The sequence below is a fragment of the Enhydra lutris genome, unplaced genomic scaffold (genome assembly GCF_002288905.1).
Source record: "Enhydra lutris kenyoni isolate GAN:26980312 unplaced genomic scaffold, ASM228890v2 scaffoldscaffold58, whole genome shotgun sequence".
NCBI lineage: Eukaryota > Metazoa > Chordata > Mammalia > Carnivora > Mustelidae > Enhydra > Enhydra lutris.
The window spans coordinates 9722070-9743013 of record NW_019154142.1 but is presented as its reverse complement, the minus strand read 5'-3'; positions in this window follow the sequence as shown (position 1 = coordinate 9743013).

Below are 20944 nucleotides of genomic sequence, written 5' to 3'. Positions count from 1 at the left end.
CAGTCTGATAGAAGAGGCATAGCAGAATGTCCATATTTGCCCAGTTATTATCCTAGCTAGGGCTACACTGACTTGCTAATACAGTGCATCTGTGGAATTGGCAAGTAGAGAATATCATCTTACAACAGTAAAGAGAGACACATCTAGCAACTGTAGTGAAATAAAGCCTCTCTTAACATCACTCAGAGACATTTATTCTGATGAGCCCATGGTAAAGACTTAACACATTCTTGTTAATCAACAACTTAATTGTTTACCAAGCAATCTTCTTTCATTTGCCTTTCCAATTAAATTGGCCTTTTGGAAAGAGATGATGTTGAGACTGGACTTGGATATATAAATGTGGACAGGGATATTTTTCTTATGTATCTGGCACATAGTAAGTGCTCAGTGAATAACTTTAATGTATTTTTTAATTTAAATTGAATTAATTAACATATAATGTATTATTTGCTTCGGGGGTACAGGTCTGTGGTTCATCAGTCTTATATAATACCCAGTGTACATTACAACACATATTGAGAGAGGAAAGAAAGGATGAGAATGGGTGGGAAAGAGAAGAAAGGAAAGGTCAAATTAATATCCGCATACACATTTGTGCTCAAGAGCAATGTAGCTCAAGACTGGGCAATGTAAGGGCGCCTGGGTGGCTCAGTGGGTTAAGCCGCTGCCTTCGGCTCAGGTCATGATCTCAGGGTCCTAGGATCGAGTCCCGCATCGGGCTCTCTGCTTGGTGGGGAGCCTGCTTCCCCCTCTCTTTCTGCCTGTCTCTCTGCCTACGTGTGATCTCTCTCTCTCTGTCAAATAAGTAAATAAAATCTCTTTAAAAAAAAGAAAAAAAAAGAAGACTGGGCAATGTAAGTGGTGTGCTCTAGGAGTGATTTCTAACTTCGACTGTGTCTGGTCACTTGAAAATCTTAAAAATAGAGAGAAATTCAGCAAGTCTCCATCCCAGGGCCATTGAATCAGAATTTTAGGAGGTGACATCAGGCTATCTATACATTTGTAAACCTCTGTTGATGATTGATTGATTTGGTGTCACCATCCGGGTTGAGAATCACTGTCCTCAGATCTGGTGGACGCTGGATACATTAATTCGTGAAGCTCTAAGTCTATGGAATTGAGAGATCAGATCTTGAACCCGGAGTATCCTTACCAACATAGGGGACACCAGAAGTCTCCCCTAATGAACCTGCTGGATTTTGTTGTCTTAACTCTGGAAAAGTCCTAATTCTCTGCATCTTGCTCACAATAAATACCTTTGAGCTATCTATTAAATGGAAGTAGGAACCTAAATTGATTCTTGACTAATTCTGTTTGGGGAATTATTGATTTTACCAGGCTTGACTATTGTTCTCTATCAGTGCTAATCTAGAAAGGGTTCTTATATTCTTGCTGTTGTTTTTTTCTCAAACTTCCAGCTCCTCTGCAACTATTAGGATAAATGAAATGATGAAATACTATTCATGTAAAACATTAGACATCTAATAGTTGTTCATAAAGTTGTAAGTACTCAAATGTGTTTTAACTGTATCTTTACAGTTAATCCTGTTCTTTGAGTATCAAACATTCTCTAAATGACTGAGACTAGTTTGAAGCATGTATTTTTTTCCCTTCTGAAAATTTTTATTTTTACTTTCCAATAAATTCATAGAAATGGATTTGCCTAGAATTAAAAAAAAAAAATCTCAGAAAATGTTTTGCTTTTCCGATTTGCTTTCTTTGTATGTTAATAGTCCTGTCTAGATACAAGAATGCAATCAGTGCTTTTATGACAGAAAATCAGCCAAGTGGAAATCCTTCCTTAATTCCAGAGATAAACATTGCATTCATTTACTGCCATTGTTGATTTTTCCAAATTCAGGTTATCTTTTTGATGGAAAAAAGTTGGGCTTAGTTTGAACAGATGGTTCATAAATGTTACTGGAATTGGAGTTGGAAGGGGAGAGGCTTCTTAGATCATCGTAAGAAGCATAAAGTTATATCTGACAGGAAGGACAGGCTCAACAATAACTAGTTCTTAGAATGATTTACCAGAGAAGGGTGGTTCATAACTATAAGGGAAAGCACCCCCTAACAACAGACACACAGCTCAGAATCCTACACACATTGATGCTTGGGGGCAAACGTTGCCTTGTTCAGTGGCAGAATAGTCCATGCATAAAAATATACATTTTATCTATACAGGAAGCATCCTACATCATCAAGTAACTTGGAAGGAGGGAAAAAAAGGTAGTTTTCAGGAAAAACATTTGTAAAATGACAAATTAAAACTTCCTAAGGATTTTCCACACATTCCTTCTTTATGACAACTTGCTGTTTACAAGTGATTAAGATTTCTCAGCATAGTTGATAATGATTCATAAGACAAACTCAGAAGATGATAGTCATCACTGTGGATTCACATTCACAAGTTTATTGCATTATATACACTTACATATGCATATCCCTTTACTAATAAGATGGATGATCAATATTTACTGAATCACTCCTCTATTTAAGACTTTCTTTCACAAGTAGAGGTGGTTGTAGTTCCATCAGGGTTCCAGTAAGAAATGTGATGGCATATTTAAAAAATATTTAAATGAAATTAGTGTAAGCAAAGGGTTATTTATACTGGCATGCTCAAGATTAAGGAAACCAACAAGGAATGGTGAAACACTAAGGGACTAGAAACCAGTAGGAAAGTATTACCATCACTGGCCTGAGTGAACAAGGAAAGCAGTGTAACAGAACATGGGAGCCCTGCAGACGTGGGAGAAGGCTTCCAACAGTAGCTGTGGTTGTAGAGAAACTTGGTGAGGCAGGGACGGAGCAGTGATGGGGGTGGGAGTGTGTCTCCATCTCTTCATTCCCATCATCTTCATTCCCATCATCTAGTGCTGATGCTTTCCTTTGGCCCAACCCACGAGGAAATGGAGGGCAAGGAAGCGGGTGATGCAGCCCAGTTAAGACTCAGAGTAAAGCAGAGAATGGATTTGGGGAGGTAAATGGAGAATAACCATCTCAATGGAAGAGTGAACACGCACAAAAGAGTTAACTAATGATTCAAAGCTATAAATGGCATATATCAAATCTAGGGAGGACAATGTGAACAATAGGCCAGAGCCCAGCCTAGAAGTTAAGATCATAGACTTTGGCGGGGGATAGGCGTCCCTTCCAGTCCAATCCCTACCACTCACTACTGTATCTGTGATGGTCGCAAGTTACGGAACCTCTCTGTGACTCAGCTTCATTCAGATGTAATAATAGAGCTTATTATATGGACTAGTCTTGTCTTAGAACTGAAGTGGGATAACGTATATATCTTTGGGTTTGGTACCTGGCACATAGTAAGTAAGTAACTCTATCAACATTGATTACTGTCATCATCATCAATAGAGCAGTTTAGCAGGAAAACTTACCAATGGCTACTGGGGTGAGAGAAGGATAGGCAGAATGTGCAAAGGTAGGAGGAGAGAGGAAGGGATTCCGGAGAGTTTTAGTGGGAAGGGAAGGCAGGAACAGATTAGGAAGCTGGGCATATTCATGAGGTTGTATCAGGAGCATTAGATTTGGACTGGGACAGAGAAAGTGTAGGTGGGGATGGCCCTTGATGATCAAGTCATTTTTTACTTTTATCTTGTGCGCTATGGGAAACAAACAAAGATATTTAAAGGAAATCCAAGGTAAGATTCATATTTTTATTTATTTTTTTAAAGTTTATTAATTTTTTTTTTTAAGTAATCTCTACACCCAACATGGAGCTCGAACGCATGACCCCGAGATCAAGAGTCACATGATCCTCTGACTGAGCCAGGCAGGCATCCCAAGAGTAGTATTTTCAAAATGTGGCTTAATGTGTGTGTTTATAATAACAGGGTGTTCATAATGTGGCAGAATTTTGGATAAACTTAGGTAGGAGAATTAGTCAGGTTTAACAGTGAATTAATAAATTCTTTGAAAAATCATGAGGAAATTAATATAAGTAAAACCATTGATCAATATTTATTAGTTATTATAAGTACAACCTATCTATTTATCCTCCTAATAGTTACTTCTACCTTTGTATTGTCAGGGTCTTAGATATTGTATCCATTAAAATTTCAATTTGCTTCTGCATTCAGTGACTCTAGTCTTTGTAATGTTTGATCATTTGTTTCTTACAACTTAAAAAAATTTTTTTAAGATTTATTTATTTATTTATTTGACAGAGAAAGAGAGCACAAGTAGGCAGAGAGGCAGTCAGAGAGAGAGGGGGAAGCAGGCACCCCGCTCTGAGCAGAGAGCCCGATGCGGGGCTCGATCCCAGGACCCTGAGATCATGATCCAAGCTGAAGGCAGAGGCTTAACCCACTGAGCCACCCAAGTGCCCCCCCCCTTTTTTTAAGAGAATAGTGACTCTTTGGCTCATAAGGGAACAAGGGCTTTTCATGATAAAAGTCTAAAAATTTTCAGGACTTATAATCTTCTAGTTCCTGTGTTTTATAGGTTCAATGCATTTGATCTTCATAACAATCTTATGAAGAAACTCTATTACCACTCCCATTTTACAGGTGAGAAAATTAAGGCCCACGGCACTTAAATAACATACAACGAACAAGAATTAATAGTAGAATCCAGGTTTGTACAAAGGTAGCTGTGCAATATGTCTCCCCAGGAAGATGCACACAGAGGGCACAGTATCTATTAACTAAAGTTGGATCTCAACAACATCACTATGTCTTGAGCTACAGTGCATATCCTCTGTGTATCTTATCATTTGTTATATTTTCCAAGTCCTTTAGTATTTACAAATGCAACATCCATGCTCATATCTGATTGTTACTATGAAGAACTCAATTTGAAGTGGTTAGCTAATTTATTCAAGGTCTCCAACTAGTAGACAGCACAGTTGGGACTTAAATGCAGATCTTCAAACTCCAAACTCTGGATTGTTCTCACCAGGCAAAAGAGGTTTGATTAAGAGCAGAAAATTTAAAAGAGACATCTGGTCATTTACATATTGGTAATTTACAAAGCACAAGTTGTCTCTCTGAGGACATCCTGTAGACTACACAAAGGAAAAAAAAAATCTCTGCCCTTAAGGTACTCATCACTTGGAGGGCTGTTGTCCTGTGAATACAGATACTAGGTGAGCACTAGGAAAGGCATGGCTCAGCCTGGAGTGGGAGGAGGTAGCAGTGTGGGTGGCTCATGAAAGGTGTGTGGGATTCACTATAGAAGTGACATGAGCTGAATTTCAAAGAACATATGTGTGGAGGTGGCAAAAGCAGAAAGCTCGACCAAGCATCTGGAAGCTTGGAGCACAGAGCACAGGGTTGGTGCAGGAAGCCTGACCTTGTGGGAGCACGAGATAAAAAGATGACGCTAAGGACCAAATCCAGGACATTATGCTCTAGGGTAAGGAACTGGGACTTCAGCTTCTATAGTAGGAGAGTGATGTACTCAGATGTGCATCTTTAATAGCCTTGCTCTGGATGCAATGTAGGGGATGGACTGGGGTTGGAGGAGGTCATAGGGAGAACGTGACTGGTGGCTGAACTGCAGACTGTACCTGGGCAGTCAGAGGCTCCTCACCTCCTCCCCTGTCCTTGGAGTATATGTTCTTCCCACCATCCCTACAGTGGGAGCCATTTTCAAGGATGTAGCCTTGACAGAGTAAGGTGTTGTTGAAACCATCTAGACTGTATATATGACTGCACCCACTTAAAGCCTCCCAGATTATTGAGATAAACTTTTAAGATTCTGGCAGACAGGTGCAGAAATCTATTTGTTTTGTGTTGCCCAAGATAAGTCTCATATGTAAGTCTCCTCACATGCTAACCCTACTATCTGCTAACCCAAAGCTGTTTGTATATTTCTTTTGTCTCTCTTTATCCTCCACCTACTGGGGCCAGTTTGCAAACCAACAGCTGGAGGCTGAGACACCAGGTAAGTGGCTTGGCAACAGTCCTGAGAAAAAGCACGACACAGAGATGTACAGGACCCATGGAAGGACAGACAGATTTAAGGGAGAGCCGGGGGTGGAATTATCAGGTCTGTGAGACCCTGGATGCAGGAGTAAGGGAAGGAGAAGTTTGTCTAGAATGGTTTCCAAGTTTCTGATGTGGGCAACTGTAGAATTTAGTGGAAGTAGAAAATGCAGTGATGATGAAGGGGGAGGGGTCACAGGGGAACATGGAGATGCATTCTGCCTATTCTACGTTTGAGCTGGCTGTTGACAATCCGAGTGGAGATAGGAAGTTAGACATACGTGTTTGGAGGCAGAAAGTAGTATTGGCAAATGGTAAAGGTTTAGAAGTCAGCAATACATAATTGGTGCTTAACAATACTTCCAAATATTAGTTGATGACCATATGTTAGGCATTAATCTTTCTGGGCATGCGAAATGTTTTACTGTCTCCTTTAATCACCACAAAAAAATTTTTATGAAGGACATTATTTTCTCCATTTTATGGGAGAGGAAACTGAGGCTCAAAGAATTTATGATATTAGTATGGAAATCATGAGGATGGATGATTTAGGGAGATTATGTAGAAAAGAAAAGAAGGTAAAGAAATAGATTGGTGGTAGGCAGAGGCAGGGGGAAAAGACTGGGCAAAATGGGTGAAGGTGTCAAAGGTCAAAACTTCCAACTATAAAATAAGTAAGTCCTAGGGGTATTATGTACGATGTGATGACTCTAGTTAACAATATTGTATCATATAGTTAAAAGTTGCTAAGCAAGTAGATCTTAAAAGTTCTCCTCACAAGAAAAATAAATTTGTAAGCTATGTAGGTTGGTGGATGTTAAACAGGCTTCTTGGGGTGACCATTTTGCAATATACACATATATCATTATGTTGTATACCTAGAATTAATGCAATATTACATGTCAATTATATTTCCCTTAAGAAAGAACATACACGAAAGAAATAACTGGAACAAATATTTACTAAATGCCTGTTACGTACCAGGCACGAGTCTAGGTGTTAAGAGATTTTTCCTAGAATTGAAGCAAACAGTTCCTTAACTTAAATAAAAATAAAAATAAAAATAAAAGTGATAGGACTTTGAAGAGCAAGAAAATGTTAGAGAATTAATGCTGAGTTATTTATTAGGAAGGAAAGATTTTATTTATTTAAAAAAAGTTTTTAAAAACATTTTATTTATTTATTGGTGAGAGGGAGAGAGAAAGAGAACACAGGAATGCCAGGAGGGGCAGAGGGAGAAGGAGAAGCAGGCTCCCTCCTGAGCAGGAAGTCCAATGCAGGACTGGATCCCAGGACCCTAGGATCATGACCTGAGCCAAAGGGACACACTTAATTGACTGAGCTACCCAGGCTCCTGGAAAAGAAAGATTTTAGATTTCAGTCAGATGTGAAAGCTCTTTGGGGGCAAGATAGCAGAGGGTAATAATGTAGAACCTGGCATTTGAGATTTGTCTCTACTCTTCACTAACCTTTTCATTTACTAAGTAATCCACTTAGTAAATTCTCAATAGGGTGTTAGTGTAGAATAAAATAATACCTACCATAATACATCATTTGGCACAAGGTAAACACAAAACTGAAGGTAGATGTCAATTGAGCCTAACTCGGAATCATACGTAGTCTTGTATGGCATTCAGTATAGATTTCGTGATTCCCAATCATAGTAGCGATCACTTACTGAGGGCTGACCATATGCCAGGCCTAGTACCAATAATGTTATAAACAGCATTTTATTTATCTGCCATTATCCATGGTTCTTTGCCTCCTAACAGGCTTAAAAGTTTGTTATTATTTAACATGAGGATCTGGAGTCTCATAAAGGTTAAATAAGTTGCCCCAAGTCATATAGCTAATAAATGGAATCCAAAGAAGTGATGATCTAATTCTCTTCTATGTCTTCTCAGAGACCGAAATCATTAGTAGGCAGTTCAAAGAAAGTCCTTCACAACTTCGTCTAAAATCACATGCCTGTTTTGCCCATACCTTATGCTTTTCAGCAAAAGGACTCTGCAAATGTGCCTCATTATTTCCATCCCTTTCTACAGACCGCTTTGTCATCTTTCTCACCATCATCCTCATCATTCTCAAAATATGAATGGCCACAGGCAAGGCAAGGCTGAATCAAAAACAGGACATAAACAGACATGGTTGTGTTTCTTACCAACTTACAGCCTAAGAGGATAAAAAAATTACTCAGACTGTCCATTTGTCTCTGTGTAGTTAACAAGTCAAACATTGCGCAACAATACAGGAAGAAAGGATGTTCTAACACACAAACTGGGGGGAAAAGTGAATTTAGAGGAAATGACGGAGCTGACTTAGCCAGGGATACTGTCATTGCTTCTACGTAGTTAATATAAAAGATTTCATGGAAGAGGTAGAATTTCAGGAAATGTATGTTAATTTCACATTTCACACTATGAATCATTGTGCTTGGCTTCCACAGGATTTGTATGTAAATAATACACTAGCTTTTAAAGGAAAGAAGAAAACCATGATGGCTATCTGTGGTCTCCTCAAGGTAGTAAGTTGACTACTCTGTGGTTTCCATAATGTTCACTCAAATAAATTATCTGGATTATAATATTACAGAAATATATTGGATAAATATTTCTGGTCAAATATAAAACACTCAAATTTCAGTATTTGCTAAGTTTCGATTGAATTTTGTCCCTTATTTAGTAGAGAGAACACAGTTTAGATGAATGTATTATCATGGGAAGTATTATCCATTACGATGATTAAGAGGGTTAGCTTTTCTTGAAGCCAGGGCCTTTCCTCTGAATTGCTAAAGGAACTTTGCAAATATTTATGATCTAGAGAACAATGTATGTTATGCATTTAACTTTACTACTACAAATAAAATTCACTTTAAATATTCATTCAGAGTCAAAGCTAGTTATGTTTATTTTTTTACCACAAAAACTTGATGTTTTCTTTTTTAATATTCAGATAATTGTTTTGGAATTAATTTGCACAGTTTAGTGAGTTTCCTATATTAGATTAGTAAGAGAAAACAGAACCAAAAACACAACCCAAACCAATACAGCTATTAAATGTCTTCTTAGACTCACACTCGACAATTGTGTGATTATAAAACTGTTTCTAATGTATATATATTATACATGGTACATATGTTTCTAATTCATATATATAAATATAGCCATATACTTTCTTCATATAGCTACTTAAAATGACTGAGAATGAAATGATATAAAATACTAAGCATAACAATAGTAGTAATTATTTTATCATTATATATATGTATTTTTAAAGATTTTATTTATTTACTTGAGAAAGAGCAAGAGTGAGTGAGAGTGAGAACACAGACAGAGAGGGAGAAACAGACTCCCCACTGAGCAGGGATCCTGATGTGGGACTCCATCCCAGGACTCCAAGATCATGACCGGAGCCAAAGGCAGATGCTTATTCAACTGAGCCATCCAGAAGCCCCATCATAATTATATTTTCTTATCTGAAGACTGATTTTTCAGCAATTGCCTCTTACAGATGAGAAATCTGCAAAGTCACTTATTAGGATAATGCTTATACTTCTTCACTCATTACAATCATCTGTTAGTTTTAACTGAAATGTTAAATTCATTACCATCTTCAATAATGTGCTTACATTTCACAAGTATGAGTGAATTTTGTTCTTTGGCAGCTCCTAACAAAATTCACTCAATATGTTCATACTTAATTGTAATCATAGCAAAGGGTCTTCCTAAAATTAAGGAATTATTATCCCGCATAATGTATCTATAGCAGAACACTAATCATAAACAATTCTTTTTTTTTTTTTTTAACAGTTCTTGATCTTTTATGACATTCATCCTTATTGGTCATTGGCCTCAAACAACAGATTCAAATATAATAACAGACTCGCTTGTCATTTGTACTAGGATTGATAACGTAAAATCATTTAAGCATATAAGTCTTTTGACAGTTTTTATTTCTGAATCTCTAAGATTACTTTTCTACTTTGATTACATTATGTAATTTCTCAGTGAGTAAGTGACATGATATTATGAACTGAATTAACAATAGGTCTTAGTTTCTTGGGAATTTTTTCTACTGAGATACTTTGACCATTAAATGAGAATGATTTGAAGAGTTTCCCAAGGAGTTAAAAATGTAATGACATCTGGCCATCTAAAGTCCCTTTAGATTACATTTCAAGGTGGTATCTACAGCAAAGTGTTCTCTCCAGGATAACATAGGTGATTACCCAGATATTATTTCAGACTACAGTAAAGTAGGGATAAGATCATTCCCATTCCTTCAAAATATCCAACCCCAAAGGGCTGGTCTGAAGAATTGCAATGACTGAGTCCATTCTACACAAAGAGCAGGGAGTGGTATTACAGACAGATTACATGCCAGTTCTTCCTGGGAAAGTCACCTGGAGTTAAAAGGAAAGGAAATAAATCATGTCACAACTTGAATGCACTGTCATCAGAGTTTCCAAGTAAGAAATACTTGGCTACCAGACAACTGAATGAAACCAAGACTAGCAGCAGCCTACCCGAATGGTTTCTCTGAAGAGCTGTACACCTACACCCTTTTCAGTACTTCAGAAAAAATATTAGTGGCAACATGCTTTGGGAAAAAATATTCTTAACCATTTGCTCCCATCAAGTCATATTTTATTTTAAGAAATTATAAAAAGATTGAATAGCTCCATATTTGATAATATTAAATGGTGGCAGAAATAACATTACAGTATTGCTCATTAATGGTTTGATATTATTCTAAACCAATTTTAGCAGACTGGAGCAGTAATGAGGAAAGAGAAGAACATTACACAGTTATACAAAAGTTGAAGATTTTAAATTCATAAATTCTCACATTTGAATACTACATTGCTGCATTTCTCTATGAAAATGGCGGCGCAATACAGAAAAAAATTTTTTTCCTAAAAAAATAAAACATGTGACGCAAGGGCATGTTCTCAATAGAAAAATGAGCAGGTAAATTCAGTATCATGCAAGCACATGAGAGGAAAGTGTAGTGAAAGTTCAAAATCTTGTGATCGAAAAAGGCTATCAGTCTGAATCCATAACTATGGCACTGCTGCTTGAATGTTTCGAATTGTATGTGTGCTGATGTGACAGACGTGATGATCCAAGTAAGATTCCAGGAGAATATTCTATTCTGTCAACTTTAGCTACCTCCACAAACCACCCTGCCCTCCTTAAATGCATGATTTTCTCATTTTTTAACTTTGAAAAGTCTCTGAGGAATGGTGGGGCTCCCTAGAATACTGAAGTTTTTCCTCTAAATCTGCAACTGATAAAATCATTTGCCTCGGACAGAAATATATCTTAGGTAATGCAGAGTCTTTTCCGTTGATCCTATCTCTCTCTGTTAAATAAATAAATAAAATCTTTAAAAAAAAAAAAAGATGCCATATCAGTAAGAAGCCATAGAATGAAGTGTAGTATTAAATACGAACATGGAAAAATATTTTTCAAATTCAAAGATTAGAGAATGAAAATTGGCAATGACAGAGGTCCAGGGAAAGGACCAAATTGTCGTTATGAGTTTATTTACTATACATTCCTTTTCTGGGAACATGGATAACTTATCATTACAAATTAAAGGAAAGCCACATTTAACAGTACTTTTCAAAATAATTGAGAAGACAGACTTTAGTCTGGATGCCACATAACCAAAATAATATATATCAGAAACTCCCTAGACATCAAAGTTTCTTTTTGGTAGCTAGTTATCTGTTCTGTTCTGTTGGGAATCCTGCCCGTTTTTCTTTAACCAGTGATCCCTGGATTTTTTTCTTCTTTCTTCTTTTAGCTAATGGATAGGGGCATTGTACCTCCTGTGTTGCTGGTGGTTCTGAACTTGGCTCAAAAGCATACCAAGGTATAAAACAGAAACTTCGGTTCTTTCTCAGACACATTACGAGAAACACGGGGACCATGTCCAAATGTTACCCTGAAATCTCTAGGGAGATGAAGCTCAAGGTCGTAAAATCTGATGTCAGAGGAGCTCCTCTCCTGACTTGTGAACCCATTGTGCCACAACCAAAAAGTCACCTAAATTTTTTCTTGTAATTCCTTAAAAACAAAACAAAACAAAACAAAACAAAACAACAACAACAACAACAACAACACCGCAATGAAAATAGTAACCAATTTACAGGCAACTTTACTGTTTAAGAGATACTTTCATACCCATGATTTCATCTCTTTCTCCCTATCCCCCTGAGATAGAACAAGGACTAATCCCACCCCATATTTTCAAGCTGAGGTCTCATGCTTTGCCCAAGTGACACCTATAAAATTCAAGAGACAATAAATAAGCCTGAGCTCCTTCTGAGTTAGATATTGAGCCTTCTCCCCAGTGATTGGGAATTTCTGAAGTATGTTCCACTGAATATTAGCTTTACATGAGGCTATAGGATAAGGAGTCCCATTGTCAAGGATACAGACCATTGTATTAAAGAAAATTCAGCAGTTTACTGCATTCTCCTAACACGGAAATGTGTGTTGTTGATAGGAAAGAAGGCAATGTACCTTATTTTCTGAATGTCCTTGACCAGGACCAGTTACAGCTAGTCAGACAAGAAGAATACATGTAAGGGACACTGCTTGATACCACACCTATTGAAGAGCATAGAAGTTTTAGCAATGCTTGATAGCTCAAAATTCAGACTTAGCCCCTGGCTTTCTGCTCAGCAGCCAGCTGCCATATTGTACCCCAAGTCCCCTGACAATGAAGAGTCCGGATGAGTTCACACTTTCACAGTCAAAGACCCAAGAAAGTGGAGAAATTTATTTTAATGTTAAAAATATTGTAATTTGGGAAAATAACCTACAATTTTACGCCTGTGCATCATTTAAAAAGTTGTCTTTAGACTTTAGTACGGAAGTCAAAATAAGCCATCCCTTATGTTTTTGAGTTGTGTTGAATCTGTTTGGGGAGCTTTTGGGGACATTTTGGAAAAGAGAGATGGATGTCACCATGTGGAAATAATAGTGCTTTTGGAAAATTAATTAAAGGAATATTATTTTGTGTTATGTGCCCTCATTCCCAGGGGACCTATTCAGGAAAATAAAAAAAAAACAAACCTTCCCACCATTGGTGAAACAAATGAAAGATTCTGTTTTCACTGACTTACAAAATAATCCCCCAAATATTTAGCAATAGTATTTTTATTTCTCTCCTTTCAAATGCTTCTTAGGGATAAAAGCCTGAATTTACAAGTGGAAAATAGCCATATATACAATTTCAACCGTCCAAATTGAAAACTGGTAGCATCCCACGTTTTAAATTAATAACATTGATGCCATTCACATTCACTCATATGGGATTAATGCTGGTGAATGTGCTATAATTTCATTCCAAACAGGATCGCCAAGCAGAGAAAAAGCTATAGAGACAGATGTAACAGATATAATTCTGTGATTATAGTTTTATCCTAAGATAATTAAAATGCAGTGCTGGTGTAAAGGGACTGTGAATGTAAGGATATACCCATATCCTAAAAGATGATGGTCAGCCTGAAGGAATAAGACTTCCCCCAATGGCAAGGGCTGGAATTAATTTTAGCTACTTCACTGGGTACCCAGAGGGCCCTGGCTTTGAAAACCACTTACTAGGACTTTGTGACCTTTGGCACGTGTCTGAAGCCATTTCTCAGCCTCTGTTGCTTATTTGTAAGATGTACAAAATCAGGCCCATTTCGCAGAGCTGTGGTGAGGTTGGAAGAAGATCCTATACGTAAAGAAGAAATAATAACTCAATAACTGTTCTCTTTAACTGCAACAAAAATGGGGTAAGGGGAGGAGGGAGGCTGATAATTTAAGAAACTTTGCATAAAACTGAGGAATCTGCCCTGTGTGGTAGAGAAACAAGCCATGATCTCTAGAAATGTTCCTCAAAAACAGCGCAGTATATTCTCTCTCTCTCTAGACTATTATCCCCATGTTTACCATAAGGATTATCTACCAAGAAGTGAGCAAAAAAGTTCCGTGCCCTACTTCTGAGATTTTGACATTTATAGGTTTATTGGACATTGCCAGTGAAATGTCTGAAAAACAAAACAAGAAAGTACTCTTTAGTCTGAAATAGCAGAGGTGAAGGAGGGTCTGTGAAATCATCCAAACTGGGGTGGAGGGTAGGGAGGAAGACTATAGACTTGTTTTACAAAATCTGACTTAATAGAAGGGGGAAAAACCTGTAAACATGAAGAGAAAGAAACTAAGCACAAACTAGAACAACTCTTTTACAGTGAATAGCATATATATATGTACATATATATATGTATGTGTATATATGTACATATATATATATATATATTTATCCTCATAAGATACTTTAGACTGAAACAAAATCACTTTCTAAACAATTAGCTAGATTATGGATGACAGATCCATAATGTGCTTCTGAGAGAAATCACAATGCTTGTGGTTTATCTACAGCCTTTTGAGGTCAGGGTGATAGTGGGAAAGCCCCTCCCACAGGCCATCCCTGGCCCAGCATGGTGTTAATTTTGTTATTCTAAAATTTTGATGCTTTTACTTAGAGGAGAGTTTTGGACCCATTTTCAATTGTAGTTTGGCTGTCATATAAGATCAACAGGTTATCAGGAAGACGGTCTTCTTGTGTTTGGCTACATTTGGGGCTACCTACAGCCCTTCTACTCTCTGTACACACACTGGGTTAGAGACAGTTACTCAGGTTCCCGGAGACAGCTGATCTCAACCAAGAGACTCAGCTTCTACTCATCGAGCTTGGCCCAGAGTGAACAATGCGTGACTGATAGAGAATGTTCTCCATCTATGCTCAATATGTTATGACCAAATCTTGGGTAGCAATTTGCTTGACATTAGTCTGTTCATTTACCGATTTTAGCCTAATTTTCAAGACGTTTCCTAGTGACGAGAGACACCTGAGCTTGGAAGTGAGCTTGTCCTATAAGAACAAAGAGGCAAGATAAATGACTTTTCTCCTGAAGACATCTGAATTGCTTTAGAGTATCTGTTTTCCCAAAAAAAGTTGGCACTTGCCTTGGACTAACTTTAACACGATGAAGAGCAATATTTCTTTTTTTGGTTACATTATGTTCTTGACTGAATGGCAAATACCAGCTTTTAAGATGGAAGCGACTGTGGTAATCCATGAGTGGCATTTCTCATGTGACGGGTCCTGTGGTCTGATGCCCCTGAAGGTTAGCCTGGGAAAGCGGGAAGGTGATTGTTTACTCCCGCACTCTATTTATATACAGCTATTGAAAGTTAGAGCCTTTCTCCAGGGCTTGGCCTCTTTAATTGGAGTGCAAAACACAATTCCCATTAAGATACCACTTGAAGCAAGGAAACCGTATTCATATCCTGTGAGCCAATGTGGATTTTTCCACTGATGCCCATTTAAATGTCTCAGTTCCTGAACGCAAGAATGGGGGTGTCAGAAGCTTAACGTTTCCAGGATTTGGGAGAGGGGAATCCTGTGAGCACTGTCTCATGACTTGAGAAAAATTTATCTATTCTGAGAAACTCATAGTTATTTATCCTTATAATAATTACTCATTTCTAATTTGAGAAAGAGTCATTTGGGAGGCAAGAGTCTTGCTGCAGTGATTCATTTCTTTCTTTCATGGGGATTAATTGCACTATTGGACAAAGCACAATGTGAGTTGCATCATTTTACACTACAAATGAGAGCAATATGAGATATTAAGGAATGGATATTTTCCAAAGTCTAATTCTGCTTTCTGTCAACAGCAGGACTAACTTTAAGGGTGTTCTTATTTTGCTCTCCTTTTTTTTCTCCCTTAAGTATCTCCAATTCTAATGTCATGTGCAAGGAACTCTCAGAAATAGAACCAGTACAGAAAACATGTGCTAAAACCTCCTGTTTCCAATCCACAGAGGACCCTTAAATGGTGGTCCTTTGAGGTTGGCCTTGGTACGAATTGTGGGAACAAGGCTTAGAGACAGGGACTATCCCTAAGTAAAGAAGCTCAGGCCATCTGTGTGCAGAGAACCCATGACACATGGTGACCAGGTAGAACCAAAACCTTGACCTGGTCAAAATGAAGACAGCTGTATGGAAAGGGGAATAGGCTCATGAGGCAAAGGGGTGTGTGTGTGTGTGTGTGTGTGTGTGTGCACGTCTGTGTATAAAGTGAGGGACTCAAATATTGTAAACTAGATGATAGATGTAGAATAATAATACAGAGAGGAACTAAGGAACTATGAAGAGGTAAATGTAAACACAAAGGGGCAGAATTAGTAGAAGACAAAAGCCTTCAAAGAGTACAGTTTAGTTTTCTGGAGATCAGTGCACTTTGTATGCCTTTTTGGTTGTTGCAAGAAATCTCTAGGAGTTAAATGGACAGAATTATGATATTCCTTTCATCACCAGTAGCAACTTGCATTGGTTTAGGAAGAGGAAATCTTTTAGGGGTGGCAATGGTTGGGTGGCTATGAAGACATAAAAGTTTTTATCTTGATCCTATCATTAGACAGGTCATTTGATTTGCTGGGCCTCATTTTTCTGATCTGTAAAATGCGTTAATGAATTCTAAAGTCCCTTCTATTGCTGAGATAATGAACAGAAAATGACTATTTTTAAAGACCATTTTTGACCTTTGTTCATATCGTATCATGTCTTCTCTTCCTTCTGATTCACTTTTATTCCTGTACATTTCCTTCAGAACATACCTGTAAAAGATTTCTATTTGTTTAAAAAAAAAAGCAGGCCTCCATTTAAAAGATGAGGTCTTCTCAAAATGAAGCACATAGTAGTACGTAGATTTGAGATTACAAATTGGCATTATTTCTGTTATCTGATGTTTTTGTTATTTGTTTCCAAAATTTCTCATTTGCATCTAATTCCTTTGCATTACTGTATTTCTTCCTGCTCATGGAAGATAATTTGTTCTATCTTCTTGAGTTATAAAAGGAAGAATGGAAGGAAGAAAAGAAGGGAGGGAAGAACTATTGAAAACTTTGGGATGTCTATTGTTAGAATTTTCTGTGTCAATATCCTTCTATGACTTTTAAGCTAGAGCAATAAAACAAAGGACAGTGTTTCTTTTGAGGTGTTTGCATGGGTGGTGTTACCTCAAAACATAAACACGTAGGTCTGCAGATCTACCAATCTGTCTCTCCTTTCCTAAAGGCAGAGCCTCGTACAAGTCACACTTCTTGTTTCTACTTTCTCACCTCCAATGAACTCCTCACCCTGCCTGCAAGCTGATTTCTGCCCCCACCTTCCTCCTGACACGGTCCCTAGCAAAGTACCCAAGGACCCACCTTGCTCACTCTCTATGGCAGTTAACATTATCAACCATATTTCCCTTCTGAAATTCTCTCCACTCTAAGATTCCATGACTCCCATCTTTCCTGATGACTTCTTGGTCATCTACTACAATTCTTCTTTGTCTGCCAAGGCCTTCTATGTCTGTGTTTACCAGGCCTGTTTCCCTGACCCTCATTTTTCCCTCACTTGCTCTTGCTGGGGGATTTCCCTCACACGATTTTTTTTTTTTTTAATCCAAGTCTAGATCTCTTCTCCGAAGCTCCAGGCCAATGTGTTCCACTTCCAGAATTCTCTACCCACAGGCATTTTACATGCAAATGTCCAAATTCCATTCTTTATCTTTTACCAAAACCTACTTCTCTTCCCGTACTTTCTTTGTCCATGTCTCACCCTCCACCCCACCAACCAACTTAATCCGGAAGCATCCTTTCAACCCTCACTTCCGATCAATTACCCAGACCATCCCTTCTTCTCTGTTTGTATCAAGTTTCAGGACTGGGCCATTTGTCACTTATTGCGAAAGCCTCCTATTTGTGTCTCTGATTCTAGTCTTTTCTGTGACCCATTCTTCACCATGCCACCAGAAAGATTTTTCTAAAACAAATGGACTAATGGTGTCACCCCACTGCTTCATTCCCAGGGCGTGAAAGCTTTCTCTTCATGTTAAAATTCCAATACTTTATTTAGTAAATAAATAAAGTAATAAACTTTATGACTTCCCTCTTGTCTGTCTCTTTAGTTTGTCTTCTACACAAACTCTCTGCTCTGCCAATCTGTATTAATCATGAAGCAGGCATGTGTTTTTAAGAGCTATGTTTTATAAATGTTCTTTACTGACTGGAGAATCTTTTCTTTCCAACGTGATGGCTGTATTGCCTACTATCTACTACCGGCCTGACAATGAACTACTTAAGGGTAGGCCTGGATCTTGCCTCTCCCATTCGAATGCTCCAAGCAGTTTCCAAAAAAGGAAAAAAAAAAAAAAAAAGAAAAAAGAAAAAGAAAAAGAAAAACTCAATACATGAACTGAAATCTAGCTTTTAAATTTCAACTGGCTTGTAGAAGTTATTTCAAAATTGCTATATGATTAAAGCACGCTCTATTTCTTCTTCTGCTCTTGGTTTTATTCAATTATATAGTTACAGCTTTGCTTTTCTGATAAAAACTAAATTTTCATTTATTCCCATGTCAAATTCCTAATAGGCATATTCACATCGCCTCCTCTGAGTATCATCTATAAATTCTTTCAAAAGATCCTAACCAGTAATCATGCATCCATCAGAACATTTTTCTTTACTGTTCTTATCATAGTATAAAAACTTAGCTACCTGCTATTAAACTAAGGAAAAAGCGTCACATGAAAAAGTCTGTGTGTAGAGTTGCTTCAAGGAGAATTAGATTATTTAAAATTCTTTGGCCTTGTTTGGTAACTAACATTGCTTCTCAGATTGTTTTATGGATAATGAACAAAACTCATCACACTTGAGTGTTTCTGCTCATTTATTAGCCCGTCTCCTCCGTTCCCTGAAAACTGTACCAGGGAGGGACCATGCCTATCTTGTTGACACCATATCTCTAGCAACAAAAGTTATCCAGAGTTGGCTTTTAATAAACATTTTAAAAAATTAATTAATTAATTTTTTAAAGATTTTAAAAAAAATTTATTTAGCTGACAGACAGAGATTACAAGCAGGCAGAGAGGCAGGCAGAGAGAGAGGGAGAGGAGGAAGCGGGCTCCCTGCTGAGCAGAGAGCCCGATGCAGGGCTCAATCTCAGGACCATGGGATCATGACTTGAGCTGAAGGCAGAGGCTTTAACCCACTGAGCCACCCAGGCGCCCGGTAATAAACATTTTTAAATGAATGTCGAAATAGTTAACTTTTGTTTTATGTGTTGTCTTATAAAAGTCAAAGTTAAGCTGCCTAAGATGAGAGACAATGTGAGACGAGATCACAGAAATTGCACGGGGCCAACTCTTTATTGTGAAATGGTGAAAGAGGTTTGTTCCCACTCGCACTCCCACTCCCATTTCTTGTCATTCTAAGCTAAACTCTAATACACAACTAGCTGAAAGGTTTGCAATCAGAGTAATCTTTTGGTCAGTCAAAGGCAGTCCATTAAATGAACCTGGCTTGAGTTTAGTCATGATTAAACTTGGCAAGTATCTCTGTGGGAAACAAAGCACAACAAAGCAGATCTCTATGTCCAAGTCAGAGAAGCAAAGAAAACCTTTACAAGAATCACTCCACCTATAACAACACGAACATTGGGCTCAGAAGAAATATACAAATAGATTTTTCAACAATAAACTTTCCCAGTATCATAAAATAAATTTTCCTTCTGCAGCTTCTTAATTAGTGACCATTCATTAGGAAGTTGTACCACATCAAGGGATGCCCATAATAGACTCAATATTCTCCATATAATATCATTTAAGCAAGACATTGTTTTCACATTTTTGGTTGATAAAAAAGAAGAGAGTCTTTTCAAAGTATGTGCATCTGGCTAGGAGAGAATAGGATAAACCCAGAGTTACAAAAAGTGACATTTTTGTTTCCTGATTCAGCACAAAGAAAGCCAGAGTCTGCAAGTTTCTTGGTGTGGGACCCTAGACTCCTAGCCCTCATCCAGACATGGGTATTGCAAAAACAAAATGAGATATCCTGCTAAGGTGGCAATGCTAGGAATGGTCAAAATAGATTCCATCTTTCTGGGAAATGTCACTCCATTTTGTAATAAATCTGGAATGACTTCCCAACCAACATGCTGTCAATGAAGAAAAGCATGGACTTTCCAGTTTTCCAAATTCGGGGGAAAAAAAAAACAAAAACAAGTTAGATGACTGTTTTTAAAAATGAGTCCCCTGAAAAGGGGGCTCTATTGGTGACAAACATTTATTTCATCCTGTCTGTGTAGTGTGGGAAAAGAACACACTTAAAGTTGACCAAACATGGTACGTATTAGTCTCTGCTGAGTCTCTGAATCTTGTGTTGAGAGTTCTCGAAGTACAATTTTTCTCTTCTATTCCCAGATGGATTAACAGCAGGCAGACAGAGGAAAAAAGGGAGGGAGAACTAAAATAGCATTAAAAACTAGCACACTTGCTCTGCTATACTTGCACACATCCTATATGATGCTGTCCCTTTTTCCTAATTCTCTTGTCTAAATTCTATCTAATCTCAAAAGACAATTCCTCTCCAACTCAGATGCCACCTCTAGCATTTGTACTCTCAGAAACATACACCCATCCTGCCCTATAGGACTATCTCATGTGCATTTACCTTCTGAACTCCAGGCAGATAGCCTTGCTGATCTCTGTAATATCCAGTGTGTGTGGTTCCTTATCAGTGGAAGCAAATATAACTTTAAGCAACCATCCCTATTTTTCTTAAATTTGATACTATAACTGCTAGAAATCATACCAAATTGCGACAGTGAAACATATATAATATAGAAATATTTAATGATATCTTTATAGTGATATACCTAGATGATGATAATTGACATGAAAATGGCATAATTATCCTTTTTTCTCTTATTGGTTCCTAGTGCTCATAATAGCCATTTTTGCTAATGATCTTTTCCTGCTACTATGTGCTGTTGGACTATAATGGTCACTAGTGATTCTCACGTCTCGGAAGTCTTGTATCTTCCTCGCACATCTGGGGTTCTCTTTATTTCAAAGCCCTCTGTTGTCACTCCCC